This window comes from Seriola aureovittata, chromosome 8, assembly GCF_021018895.1.
Source record: "Seriola aureovittata isolate HTS-2021-v1 ecotype China chromosome 8, ASM2101889v1, whole genome shotgun sequence".
In the NCBI taxonomy this organism is placed as follows: domain Eukaryota; kingdom Metazoa; phylum Chordata; class Actinopteri; order Carangiformes; family Carangidae; genus Seriola; species Seriola aureovittata.
In genome coordinates this window covers 6,161,840-6,175,872 of record NC_079371.1, presented here as the reverse complement: position 1 = coordinate 6,175,872, position 14,033 = coordinate 6,161,840, and the positions used below count along the sequence as shown (strand labels likewise).

General features: G+C 38.3%; 1 long non-coding RNA gene across 3 annotated transcripts in view; it reads left to right on the top strand.

The window, feature by feature from the left end:
- Positions 1–13,972, top strand: part of LOC130173549 (uncharacterized) — an 83,340-nt gene extending 69,368 nt beyond the window's left edge. For 2 of the 3 annotated variants that reach the window (XR_008828447.1, XR_008828448.1), the window contains exons 2-3: positions 11,644–12,053; positions 13,318–13,972. This is a non-coding gene — a long non-coding RNA (uncharacterized LOC130173549). Of the gene's footprint in view, positions 1–11,145; positions 12,054–13,317 lie in introns of those variants that run through there. The other variant, XR_008828446.1, reaches the window with a different exon arrangement.
- Positions 13,973–14,033: the final 61 nt, after the last annotated feature.

Here is a 14,033-nt window from a genome sequence, read left to right as displayed (position 1 = left end):
GCTGTCATTGTAAAACCTCTCACATAACGTGTAGTGAGCATTATAAATAATAAGGCAATCTGCTGTAGGTGTCATCTCCTCCTGCTTTAATAAATAACTGCTCCAACTTCAGGTCCCCAGATCTCATAGTGCCTTCACTTGATAGTTAAGCTGGAAATCACTGCAATATAACACACTTTACTCTTTGTCTTTTCACAGAGACAAGAAACTATTTATTTGTTCTTTGTCTTCCAGTGTCCCTACAGACGCATTTCTCAAGTGGCTTGTTAGCTCAGCGTAATTTACTGTTACAGCATTAAGAGCAGCTTATTTAAGCTTTTTAAAGCTTCATGCATAGATATGGATGAGGAAGTCATCAGTGTTCCTTTGTTGAAAGAACAGAGAGTTTCATTGTTTGATGCAACACCATCCGCTGAATCAGAAATGTTTGATTCAGTGGAGTTTGAGTTTGATCTGGTGAAAGGCTGAGATCCTCAGTTTTTGGACTGTGGCAGCATGATTGATGATGCGCTGTTACCAGTTGGTGTTTTAGCTTGGGATCAAACAGTATGGCTGAATATTTCTTAGGTTTTCTCTTGGTTCAGTTCTAATTGTTGTTGTTGGGAACTCGTGCCGTCTGTTGTTCTCATAAAGATTTTATTTATTTTTCAAACATGTTTGATATTTGCCAATAACATCGCTTGCAACATCCCTTGTGTGTCACCAAAGGAAGACATACCAGTAAATAAACACTTTTACCATTTTTCAAGTTCATTTTTTAGGTTCACTCTCCTCCATTTCTATCCGTAGGCTATACAGTCTGTGTTACCCATCACTCCATGCAGGATTTCACCCAAATTCTTTGCTTTTTTCCTCCTTTCTGGAGGCTTTTTCAGTGCATAAGAACAGTCCAAGCTGCTGGTTACCATCGACTCGCTGTCGACCACGCCATGGTTTTATAAGGTGATAATGAGCATTACTTTGTGAAAAGCAGGCTCAAGGGAATGCATGGTTAATAATAGCAATTTTAAATCCGAGACCGTTGCAAACTAAGTGAGTTAAAACACATTGTGGCCATTAACAACTACACTTTTAAGATTTTTGCAAAAGAACAAATTCATGACACCTCCAGGGTTTCTTTTCACCTTCACCTCAAAAAACCACCAGCAGTTCTTCATAGAAGAGCTGATAAAGTGGTACAATCAAAGCTGATTTAGATAATTGTAATAAATTATATAATAATAATAATAATAATAATAATAATAATAATAATATCCATTAACTTAGGTGATAATTGGTCTCATTATCCTGTTGACAATTGAACAAAGGTTGGTGACTGTACTTGCTCAAAATAAACTTTGTGTGAAACTGCAGCCAATTTTCATAAGCAAATTAAACAGGGAAATCACAAACCACCTAATTTTCTTACTTGGAAAATGAATCATTAGCCTTTTACCACAATTTGTTATTCTATGTGCATTCTGTGTGGTCATTAGTTTATTTTAAGTATTTGATTGATTGATTAAGATTGAATCATTTGCTTTATTAAATCTCATGTTGTAATTTGGTTAATTTCCCCGAACACCAATCTGTTTTTTTCCCTGTAAACTGTGTAATTCCCTGGGGATATGTTCATCTCCAATTCATACTGATGTTACTCAGGGAAATATGACCCAGGGAAATCAGTAGAAAGTCACAGTTAAACACAGAAAAGCCACAGCATTTTGTTTGAACTGAGCTTGGACCTATTTCCCCACTGTGTGAGATGAGTATCCTCATAAGGTAACGTAAGGGCAAGCGTCCATGTCTAGATTAGTTTTTTCACCGAGGGTCATAATATGTTAATAGTTACACTACAAGGTAATTTGAACCATAGGCATTTAGGCATTTTATGGTACAACTGTCCTGTAATACATTGCACAAATAGCATGCACAGTTATTCAGGTCCATGGGAAATGTGCCCCCGTGTCCTCTCGGGAGCGAGAGTGAATGGGAAGATTCAGGATCCGCTCGGCTGGAGAAGGATTACATCCCACAGAGTCTCATGGGGAGAAAGGCACAGATGCTGCATTGATCCTGCTGATAAACACTGAATGGCTGGAAGCCGGAGTGAGTGTCAGGTTCCCTAAACGGAAACGCCAAGACAGCCCAGGATGAAGTTTGGAGCAGTGCATGGAAGATTAGCAGATAAGCCTGCAATATGTGCAATTAGCAGAACTAATGTGTGCTATTCGCCAATCATTTATATACATTTCCCAATGCGATGTAATGGGTGGAGACACGAACTTAATGAGAGACAGACCTAAATAATATCTTTTCCTGTGCAACGTGTGGTCTTGTCTCGTACATTAACATAAGGTGGACACCTGTTTTTCATGCACAATTCTGGCAAATATTTATTTGATTGGCACCACCAGATTTAACCCTCATATTATGTTAAGGGTCAATTTGACCCGTTTCAGTTTTTGTGTTGACAAAAGTACTGGTTATCCTTTTTTTTCCTTCATGAAATTTGGTGACTTTTCCTCATCTAGGGTCATGAACTGGTTTGTAAAATCTGGACACTTTGATGTGTAGTGGAGTGTCTGTGCAGAGTTTGTATACAAAGATGATGTTGCGGGTCATTTTGACCCAGAAGGGCTGCAAGGTCATAACATCACTTGTGACAACTTCTTTACATCCTACCGCCTTGGAGATGAACTTCAGAAGAGAAAGCTGACCATGTTGGGAACAGTCAGAAGAAATAAGCCAGAACTTCCCAGTGAAATTCTGAAGATACAGGGCAGACCTCTGCATTCCTCCATATTTGCTTTCACTGAGAAAGCAACAGTTGTTTCATACTGCCCAAAGAGAAACAAGAATGTTCTTGTAATGAGTACAATGCACACAGATGCATCTCTGAGCACAAGAGAAGACATGAAGCCACAAATTATCCTGGATTATAACTCCACCAAAGGAGGAGTTGACAATCTGGACAAAGTCACAGCAACATACAGCTGCCAGCGCAAGACTGCCCATTGGCCTTTGGTGATTTTCTACAACATTGTGGACGTGTCTGCTTACAATGCCTATGTCCTGTGGACTGAAATCAACCAGCAATGGAATGCCGGCAAATTGTACCAACGTCGGCTTTTCCTGGAAGAACTCGGCAAAGCACTTGTCACTCCCAAGATCCAGACGCGAGCCAGGCCAGCTCGATCCCCAGCAGCAACAGCTGTCATTGAAAAGGTGAAGCTCAGGTCACCCAACCAACATCCAGTGGACACAGGTGGAAAGAAATGGAAAAGATGCCAGGTCTGTCCCTCCCGAGAGGACAGTAAAACCAGTACCTGTTGTGTGAAATGCAAGAATTACATCTGCAGAAAGCACACAGTAACATTCTGCCCATCAAGTGGAGAACATTGAAAATGTTGAATGTTGAAAATCGGAGAAAATGGCGCATCTTAAAGTTAAAGTTAAAAAGAAATGTGTTTGTGAAGAGGGAAAAACTTAAACAAAATAGTTCTTAAATATAGTGTTGGAATTAAAAATGTATTGTATGTCACTTTTCTAAATGTTTATATAATCTAAAATAAATTGGTTATTAGTTTAACCTGTTTTCTTGACTGTTTTGCGTGCATTTACACAGTACGGGTCAAAATGACCCGCAACATAATCAATGTAATTTTTTTTCAACATAATACGAGGGTTAAAGTGATTCATTCATCCAATTCATTCAGTGCCTTTATTGTCATTGCACAGTGTACAAGATTAGTCTATTGACTGATTATTTCATCAGCAGAAAATCCATTGGCTACTAATTTGATCATGTGAATCATTCTCTGGTCTCAGCTCCTCAAATGTGAAATTTGTTTTGCTTTGTTGTATTTTATAATATTATAAAATACATATATATATTAAAAGTTCATTTAATATCAGAAACATAAAATGTGTTCATGGGATTATCACACGACCACATGGTGACAATCTAGGTAAAATATAAGATTTATGTAGTAGTCCAGGAAATCATGAAGTAGATATTTGTAACCCAGCCTTATTGATTATCTGTCTTGTACTTTATTTGTTTCGACTATAACGTATCAGAACATAAGGTACCCAGTACAAGTTTTATGTTTTGTGTGAAAAGCCAATCACATAACTGGCTCTGCCCTGTTCATCTTGATTGACAGACATAATATTAACAAGAATATAATAATAAAAGGACATTTTGAATGACATAGAAACTACAATAAAACAAAAATGAGCTGCAGTAAACTGTTGAAGCAGGAAATAACACTTCATAATGAGCTAACTTTGAAAATGTGTTGAATTTTTCAGTTTCATGCTTACATAATTTTTCTTTCATTAATTATTTTAACCACATCTTATTTATTATTTATTACATTTATAGATTAAAAAACACAAATCCTCACATTTGATTAGCTGGGACCAACAAACACTAGAAATTTTCCTTGATAAATGATTAATGGATTGCCAGTACATATCAATTTATCATTAATTGTGTCAACACTCATCAATTAAAACAATGGGGATTTAATATGAAATTCTGTTTAGGTTTTAATAATGTTCAACATATGTTCAGGAAATTTCAGCCAGGATAATCAAATTTATAGTTTGTTTTTTACATCAGCACTTGCCTTGGAGGAGCACTATAAAAAACAAAAAGCCCCTAAAGGCAGATAGAACAAATTATAAAGGATACAGTGAGGGACCTTCACAGTGGTCGTGAAGGCACCTGACCACACAGGAGAGGACCCTTTATGGACAAGACAGGATGCCCCACGGCAGAGAAAACAAAGCGATCTCACCCCTGCTGCTTTTTGATTTGTACTGCGTGAAATGACTGTCGTGTTTGAATGAACAGGAGCAGTGGCCACCCATCAGGGAGGTACTGTGGAGTGAGGTCCAAGAGGCCCTCGTGAATTAAGGGTGCATTCATAGAGTCTCCAGGGAGGTCCGCTGATTGCCTGCAGCACTACTAATTGATTTGTTGCAAGGTCGGTGCCTGAGTGACAGAGGGTAAAGGGAGGAATTTCCTGTTTCTGCATCTATAATTCAGTGTGTGTGAGAGTGTGTACTTGTATATGTGCGTATGGAAAAAGGTCTCATAGAAACATCTGTTTCATACTACGTATACATATATGCAGTAAGAGCTATCAAACATTCACAATTACCTGTGTTCTAAATTACCAGCCACAGCAGAGCTGTAATTATTTTCAACTTGTGTGTGTGCGCGCAAATGTGCGTGTGTGAGCGAGAGTGAAAGTGAGTTTTATCATGGCAATATATTGTCCTGGAGAAACCTGCTGTAGCAGGAAGAACCACAGAGGCAGTTTTGAGTAATGAGGCATGTGTATGACGGTCTGTTTGTGGACAGACTTTGTCACTGCTACAGCGGCATAACCGAGAAAGATTCAGTCACTAAACTTTACAGGTGTGTTACCGAAATGAGGCCAAGTTCGAAGATGGTTGTGGTTCCTACCCATGAGTACTGAGTAGTTATGTAATAACGTAGTAACTGAATACGAATGGGTCAGAACATCGTGTTAACAGGTGTCACAATCAGTCTTTAGTTTTAATAGACTTTAAACTGGATGTTACCGGATGTTTGCCAAGTTTGCATTCATATGACAACGCCTTTTTTTTTTTTTTTTTAACCATTAACAGCATACTTTTAGCCAACTATTTCAACCATTTGTCCATGACTTTTGGCTAACAACTTCAACTGTTTATCTATCACTTCCACTGAACTATTTGAGCGTTTATTCAGTACTTGTAGCGTTTTCAAGATTGACTTAATACCTTTAAGTAGCTAGTTTAGGTAGCTGTTTAAACTTCTCTGCTCGCTTGCTAACTAGTTTTCACACACTGATCCATGGATATATTTGTTAATCAAATGGTAGTATTTTTACTCTACAATACTACGATTGGTACTCTCCAGTCTTTCCATGTACCCTGTAACAAATGCACAAATTCCCCCTTTTTTGTGAATCACTGTTGTAAATGTAAATATGTTAGCTGGTGTATTGCTTGCTCATCCGTAATGGTGAGTGATGCTGTGTTTATGTGTGCTCATCTGTTAACTGGGGTTGTGTTGTAAGGTATGCAGCAGTCTGCCAACACTCCCCACTGCGCTGTCCCTTTGAAGGTCTGGTGGATTTCCCTCTGGTGTCTCAAGACTCTTCAACCAGCCACACAAACAGGCCAACAGCTTCATGAGAGAAGCCTTTGTTTTTGTGCTCTTTCTATACAATGCTCGAGCTGTCCTATTACAACTGAACAAACACTACAGTGTTGCAAAATCTGTGATACATTTCCTCTAGTTAGCAGATGAAGATGGAAGATCGTCTGAAGCATGGAGTGAGGCCATTTCCATCCAAGGCAGTTCAATGGCTCAAAAGTTTTTTTCACAAATCCCAGAAGGAATGAATTTTAACCAGAAATTTCTCATATGAACATAAAACCCATTTCAGAGTGAATATTAGAGTTCTTTTTGTAAGAGGTCCCTCTTTTACTTAGTATGTGAAACGATTTCATTTTAAGAGTACCTTGCTTGAGGCTACAATGACACCCAAGTATAACTCCCAAGTATTTTAAATAACTTCAAGCCACTATTTTCTTAACTTGTGGACTGACAGATGAGAGGAAAGAAGAAGAGGATGGAGCGGTTTATTTTCTCTCTGAAACAGAGGAGTTGTATATTCCATATCAACGTGCATACCTTTCTCGAGAAAAAGACCGGATCAGCCCAGGATTTCAAACAGCCCGAAGCACCCTGAGCATCTCTCACTCAGCTCCACAAAATATCCCCTCCCCCTACTAAAAAAAATTACTTCCCATCACATTAAAGAGAAACATCTGTCACTTCAGGGGCCTACATCCCATGTCACACTAAACAGGTTTATGTTAACAAAATGCTAAATGTCTCCTGAGGAACCACAGCAGAATTACGGTGTTGGGTCTGGGATTTGTTGTGTGGATCCTCTACCACAGAGGTTCAGGCCTTAATCACATTTCCAGCTTGTGCTTGGATCCAACTTTCTGTCCTGGTGGATTTTGCACCTCTAAGCTCAATCATGAAACTTTCTGGAACAGTTCAGTTTCATACAACACGGGTCTTCAGAGGCACTTCCATCTGGAGGACAAGACGTTCAGTGCATCGTAGTATAGACAGAAGCACCTGATGCAGTGGTTCCTCTGGGCTGGAGTGGTCTGTAGAGGATTGTGTATGTACTGAGTCATCTGGGAAATTCTGCATAGTTTTGGTAAATTGGTGCTCATGTTATATGCTTTGAAAATGGTCCCATGTAAATGTTGTATCTGTTCATTTTGTGAACAGCCGCTGGATGTAATAGGAAGCCAGAACTACATAATATGCTTGTTGTTTGTTTTAGCCACGACGTTGCTTATTAATTAGATAATGTCCTGAGGTGATATTGATGACTAACAATATTTTCTCCAATAAAGGGGGCTCTGCCTGTAGCACAAGGTTTATGATGTGCAATAAAGTCAGATATTTATTTATTTATTTATGCATAATGTTAAAGACTAACTTCACCGAAAAACTAATCAAAAGGTCATCATGTGCATACCAACACATAACTTTTGACCTGGAGGTCTAACGTTCCACCCTGCTTCGTGCATTGGCTCAAGGAGAAAGTGTCTATTATACAAATGGAAAGACTGCGTCTGTGCAAACCCAATACATGGGATAGAATTGAAAGAATTTAGGGACTTTTCTTGGCAGTGTCATATTACCCCACACCCATAGGGTCTCTGTCCTGCCTGGCTATGTGAATGGGTGCGGTGCTTAACCCAATTCATCTATTCATGTTACTTTACCTTGCTCCCAAGATGTTAATATTGTAACATTTCTGAGAGACTCTGGCAGCCTTTTTGTTGTGTTCTGTTTGCATTCCTCTCAGTGTTGTGTTTTCTTTGTATTGTTTTGTGCGTTTCAATATATTTTGCTATTGTGAAATCGAAAACTATGTAGTTTCTGTGTGGATAAATTTGTTCACTAATCTGAGCTAAGCTTTGCTTAGAGTCTTTCCATTCTTGATTTAGGAATTTTTACCAACTCTTCCTTGCAAATCATAGAATTAAAGTTGAGCTGTTTGGCCACAGTAACTGAAGGTATATTTGGAGAAAAAAACACCAGCTGTTAAGCATGGAGATGGAAATATTACGCTTTGGATTGTGTAGCAGCCAGTGACAGAGGGACAAAGGGAGGAACGGATTCCACTAAATATTAGAAAATTCTGGATGCAATGTCAATGTCATGCACTTAGTCAAGAAACTGCAACAGCACAATGATCCATACATCAAAATCCACCAATTCCCCACAGTTCCATGATCTGCACATCAGTGAATTTCTATGAGTAGATGTTAAACATGCTTTGTGTTGAACACAGCCTAAAATATCCCAGAGTATGAAGAGTGGGTGGAAATTCATAAATCAAGAACAGCAAGATAATGTCATTTGCCCAGCGGTGCTCAGACTTTTGCATACAATATAAGCGACATGTATGAGGCATATGGTCACTGGACTGTCTCACCATGAAAGCATAATGAAGGAGCCTTGTGAAACCAAGGCTCCTATGTGGTCTTTTCATGTGTAATCAGTGGAAGTTGTGAGGACCTCATATAACTGCTCAAAGCATTAGGCCTGGGCTTCCTTCTACCCCCATGCTAGTCAAAGCATGTCCTAAGGGTATATGGTGATTGGGGGGGATCGGTCGGTGGGGGGCTGGTTCACTTTCACACGCAGGCCATTTCATTTGGGACAGAGCGGTGAAATTTACAGATGAAGGATCATTTCCTTTTGAATTCAAATACGGAGACCATACATCTTGAAAGGGTCACTGCACAGAGGCCTCCTGCCTCTCGCAGGCATTTTCACCTGAGATTGATGGGAAGACAAAATTCTCATGGGGCCCACAAAACAGCAGCCCAGTGGAGTGATCAATATGTAAAAGCCAAAGGGATACAATTTCCAGTTTTATGTACAACCTGTACATTTTTGTTCATAACCTTCCATCTATAGTGGAAACATATAGTAAACTAATCATTTTATTTATTTTTCAAGCAAAAATGCCAAACACTTAATAGTTCCAGCTTTCAAAATGGGACAATTAGATGATTAACTCCATTTTATATTATATTAAAATTATTATATTTTTGGTTTTGGACTGTTGGTTGGACAAAACAAACAATTGGAATACATCAGCTTGGGATTCTAGACATTAAAATTTGTATTTTTCACAAATTTCTGAAACATTCTAGACTTTCTTGACAATCATGCACCTTAGCAACATCTACTTGACTTGTACTAATGCTTATTTAAATGATTAATTGATTAATAAGAAAATAAGAAAGTGGTTTAATCAATCTATAATGAAAATAATTGGCAGTTTTTTGCAGCCCTAATTTTGGACTGCACATTACTGACATCTTTTGGGAACCAACAGTATCCACGCAGGTACTGCTGAAAATGCAACAGTGGTCAAATTTAGTTTAGTTAGTTTTTTTTTCCTTCAAATGGCGGCAAACAGTGATGATTTACTGATGCCAGTGACACAAGCAGTCAAAATGATTTTATCCACTTTGACTTCAGTAGATTTTTTTCCATCAAGGCTCAAAACTATTCCCAGTTCCATTTATTCCACACTAAGACATGCTAATTAAAGAGTGTGATTTCTTATGAAAAAGTGGCTTTGTAAAATTTTCAGGGTCTATTATAAGATGTCAAATTGACGTCACTGATTTGCAGTTTGAAAAAACACTTTATTCAAGTTGTCAGAACTGTGTGCCTTCAGCAAATCTTCACTGAATCATCCCTTTTCATTTTACTGAATGATGTTGCTCAGCCCAAGTACTCTAATCCAAATCTTATCTTTATATTTTCATGTGTCCACTTGTTGTGAATGCAGCAGTATTCATCTTAATCAACTCTCTAAAACTAAATGAAAGAAACAGAATTGCCTCATGTCATTTGTGTCTTCTTTGTGTGAAAAGATTCCTGTTGTAACTGGTTCATGTATGTGACCTTTTGCATGATGAACAGTCCATCAACCAGCTGCCCACAAGATGCAGGAGACTCTCTTGATATTGAAAAGTGTCTTATCAAGCCAAGCTGTCTTGCTAGCATGCTTATGATTCTGACGAGCAGGAATAAGCTGCACATAATTGGATACTGTTACTCCTTTTGAATCCCGGACTTTGAAATGCCAGAGCCTAAAGAAAGCATTAGCCTCATCCAGCAAGGATGTGTTGACTGTCCTGCAAGAGATGTGAAAAGGAGATAGCAAGAGATAAAGCTGAATAGCCAAAGTGTTTCAAATGCCTCATTTGCACTACATGAGTCAGACCATGTTTGGTCTCAGTGGGAATGTGTGGCTTGACCTTAGAGAAAGAATTCATCAATGCATTCACAGTTGATCACAGTTGACCTCTTTAACATATAGCACAATGGTCTTATTTTAATTGCCCGAGTCTCAAACTCAAAGGTTCAAGAAAGTAAAATGTACACATGTCCTGGAGGTCTCAAACCACCACAGAGGGAAGGGAGTGAAATGAACAGAAACTCGACTGCCCATGTAAGAATAATAAGCTCCTTTGTCATGTTTGGAAAAACTTTCAAAATCAAGAATCCAGACACAAAACTAACCAGCTCAGTATTTGCAGAGTTAGCAATGATATTTGCTCATCTGTCAGTTAATCTTTGTAGGCTTTTAATGTATTCCTAATAAACTCAACTTCTACAGCCCTGTAAGGCTGTACTTAAGCATAGTGTTTTGGCTAACTGCTAACATCAGCATGCTAACATAAAAAGTCATCGTGAAGTAAGGTATAAAAAGTCATAGTATAGTAAGGCATAAAAAGTCATAGTATAGTAAGGCATAAAAAGTCATCGTAAAGTAAGGTATAAAAAGTCATAGTATAGTAAGGCATAAAAAGTCATAGTATAGTAAGGCATAAAAAGTCATAGTATAGTAAGGCATAAAAAGTCATAGTATAGTAAGGCATAAAAAGTCATAAAACCTCATAGTATAGTATGGCATGAAATGTAGTATAGTAAGGCATAAAAAGTCATGATATAGTAAGGTATAAAACGTCATAATATAGTAAGGCATAAAAAGTCATAATATAGTAAGGTATAAAAAGTCATAGTACGTATAGTAAGGTATAAAAACATCATAATAAATAAAGGTATAAAAAGCCATAGTATATAAGTAATAATAAAAAAGTGAGTCGGGTGGTGCCGTGTCAATCAAAATGTTTTTATTCTTTCTGTGGTCAATGCCTAATAAATCGACATGGAAAAATGCCTTGGATACACCCATGTTGCCATCCTTAGAGCTCAGAATTTCCAGAATGAACAATAATGTTGACTCACGTTCTTGCGTCTCAAAAGTCTCAAAAATTGTCACCATAGAAAATGTTCTTTTTTTTCCCCAAATCTTTTACCTCCTGGCAAAGCAGACTCCTTTCACAAACCCACTTCATGTTTCAGAAACAACATTTCCTCTTGAGCCCTTGCTGTCAGATAGTTACAAACACAGTGTGTGTTTTACTGTAGATCCTTTTGTAACATTTGTGATGCACAAGTCTTTGTTGGATGATTTACAGCTCAATTCTTCATGTCCTGTTCCACTGGCTCAGGCCCTGCCGCAAGATTTATACGACGCCACCGAGGTCTTAAACGTTCCTCCCTGAAGATGAATGTGAGGTTATTGGGCAGCTTTCAGTGTTTCAAAATGATCCCCGATGACTACATGGCAGAGGTACAGTTGACAATTTGTACCATTTTGATTTTAAATGTTTGAACAGAATGTAACCACAGAAATCTCAAATGGTGATCAAAACCAGCAGCTCACTCAGCAGCTATGTTTGTGTTCTTAAACTGTATTTCTCTTTTGTGTTTATTTTTATGCAGGGTGAGCTAAAGTGCAATAACCTCACTTCAGGTCGCCTGATTTCACATGAGGCAGTCGTTCATCACCTCAGTTCTGGAGTCGCCCTCCAAGGCAGCAGTGGTATCTGTTGTGGTAACCAATCTGGACAGCGCTAATGTAGGTTGGAGATTGTTTCCATATGGAGCCTGTTTTCAGGCAGAATCACTTTGCTTGGGTCTAAAACCCAGCTTTCATTTCATAGTTTGTCCATTTCAAGCATGCAATGTGAAACAGTTAGACAACTTTCGCACTAGCAGCCATAAACAACATGGTCCACCTTTAACCTTAGTGAATAAATCAACAGCAGGTTGCTGCAAATTCTCAAGAGAGACAAAGTTCAGTCTTTTAAAGTTAAACTACCTGCCCAGTTATTTTTTATAACTGGTTAGTACATAATTTAAAATAAATGATATAAAAATACAAATCCTATTAATTTGAGGACAGCTTTTCAAAACAGCGGACAAAAATCAAGAAAACAGGAACATAAAATTGTAAAAAAAAAAAAAAAAAATCATTTGAAATTGAAGAATATCTATTAGATAAGGATAGGGATACAAACATACTGATAAAAATTCTATCATGATTTAAAGAGCAGAAGTGATTAATCAAATATTAAGTAGTCAAATGAATTAGCAACAATTTTAGTTAATCAATTAAATAAAGTATTAATTAAAAAAACATCCTCTGGCTCCAGTTTGTCCAATTTGAAGGTTTCCTGTTCATCTCTCAACAATTAACTAAACAAGAATTAACTTAACAAGATTAGTCTATAATTAAAGTTAACATCAGTCACAGCCTTAAAAATGTGTATCGTCACCCATGAATTCAATTGTAAGAAGAGTCACATTTTGCTCAAATTATTATTTGAGTTCTTCCACACCTTACAGCCCCTGACTGAAAATTCCCAGTCATATTTTATTCAACAGTTTATAGATTTTGGAGCAAAACTGCATGAGCATCTCAGTCTGAGGTTTAAAAACCTTTGATATAGCAATGTGTAGTCAAGTCTTATAAGTAATAGGTAAAACTGCACATTCTGCACGTAACATTAAAATACTGGGAAAAAATATGCCATCTTTTATCTCCTTAAATGATGTCAAGGAACTGCCCCCCCTACATCTGCATAATATGGCAATGACAGTAATGTTCCGCTTTTAGATCATTGTTGTCTTTGAATTGTATATGAAGCGTTCTATACTTGGTTTGTCAGAATAAAAGATTCTTTCTCTGCATAAGTAATAACTGCCCTCCGCTGTATCCCCCCCCCTCCAAACTTCCCTTGCCTCACTTCCTGCCCCCTCATTCCTCAAATGATCCTCTATCTGGCTGATTTCTCTCAGGACAGACTGTTTGACCTCCCTGCTTTCTCTACTTGAAACAGCCACACCGTGTGATGTGGAGGTCTACACTATATGTACGCCTGCCCGAGCCTGACCCCTGTAGTGGGCTGCCGCACCAAAGTCCACGTTCCAAAGTTACAGAGCTCCTGCAGTGATTCTGGCATGGCTTCAGAGGATGACAACCGATGGTGGGGGAGCTTCAAGTGGAGGAAATGTCCAGAAGTCCAGACGCCTGCCGTGCTGGGTCCCAGGTGTGCATCCTTTCATGGACATAATGTGTTCTCTTTTTTTTTTCCCCCCATGTCTCTTTTATGCATTCTGGGTGAATTAGCATTTGATGTAAGTGCAGCAACGACAGGGGACTGTAGTAGAGTGAAAGGTTAATGGAGAAATGTCAACCACAGATGACTGGAGGTACCAGGGCAAAGCAGGGGATTATGCCCAGCTATGCTAGGACACTATTACTGTAGGCTCATTCTTATTCACCTTGTGCAAGCACTAATTGCACAAGCATAGGACTGTACTTACGATTAGTGTGAACAGTGACTGACTGGCAGGAAGCATTTAATCTACTTACTGATTGATGATACGAATGAAGATATCTAATATCGGCTCTGTTATGTGCCATGTTAAAAGTGTCTAAAGCAAAAGGCTATAGTGTAGCTGCCATTAGCAATGATTAGTGAGGTCTCAAACCCTGGTGAGGAAGTCAGTTTGACTCAGGATCAGTGGTTAACATGCAATGACTGAACAAATA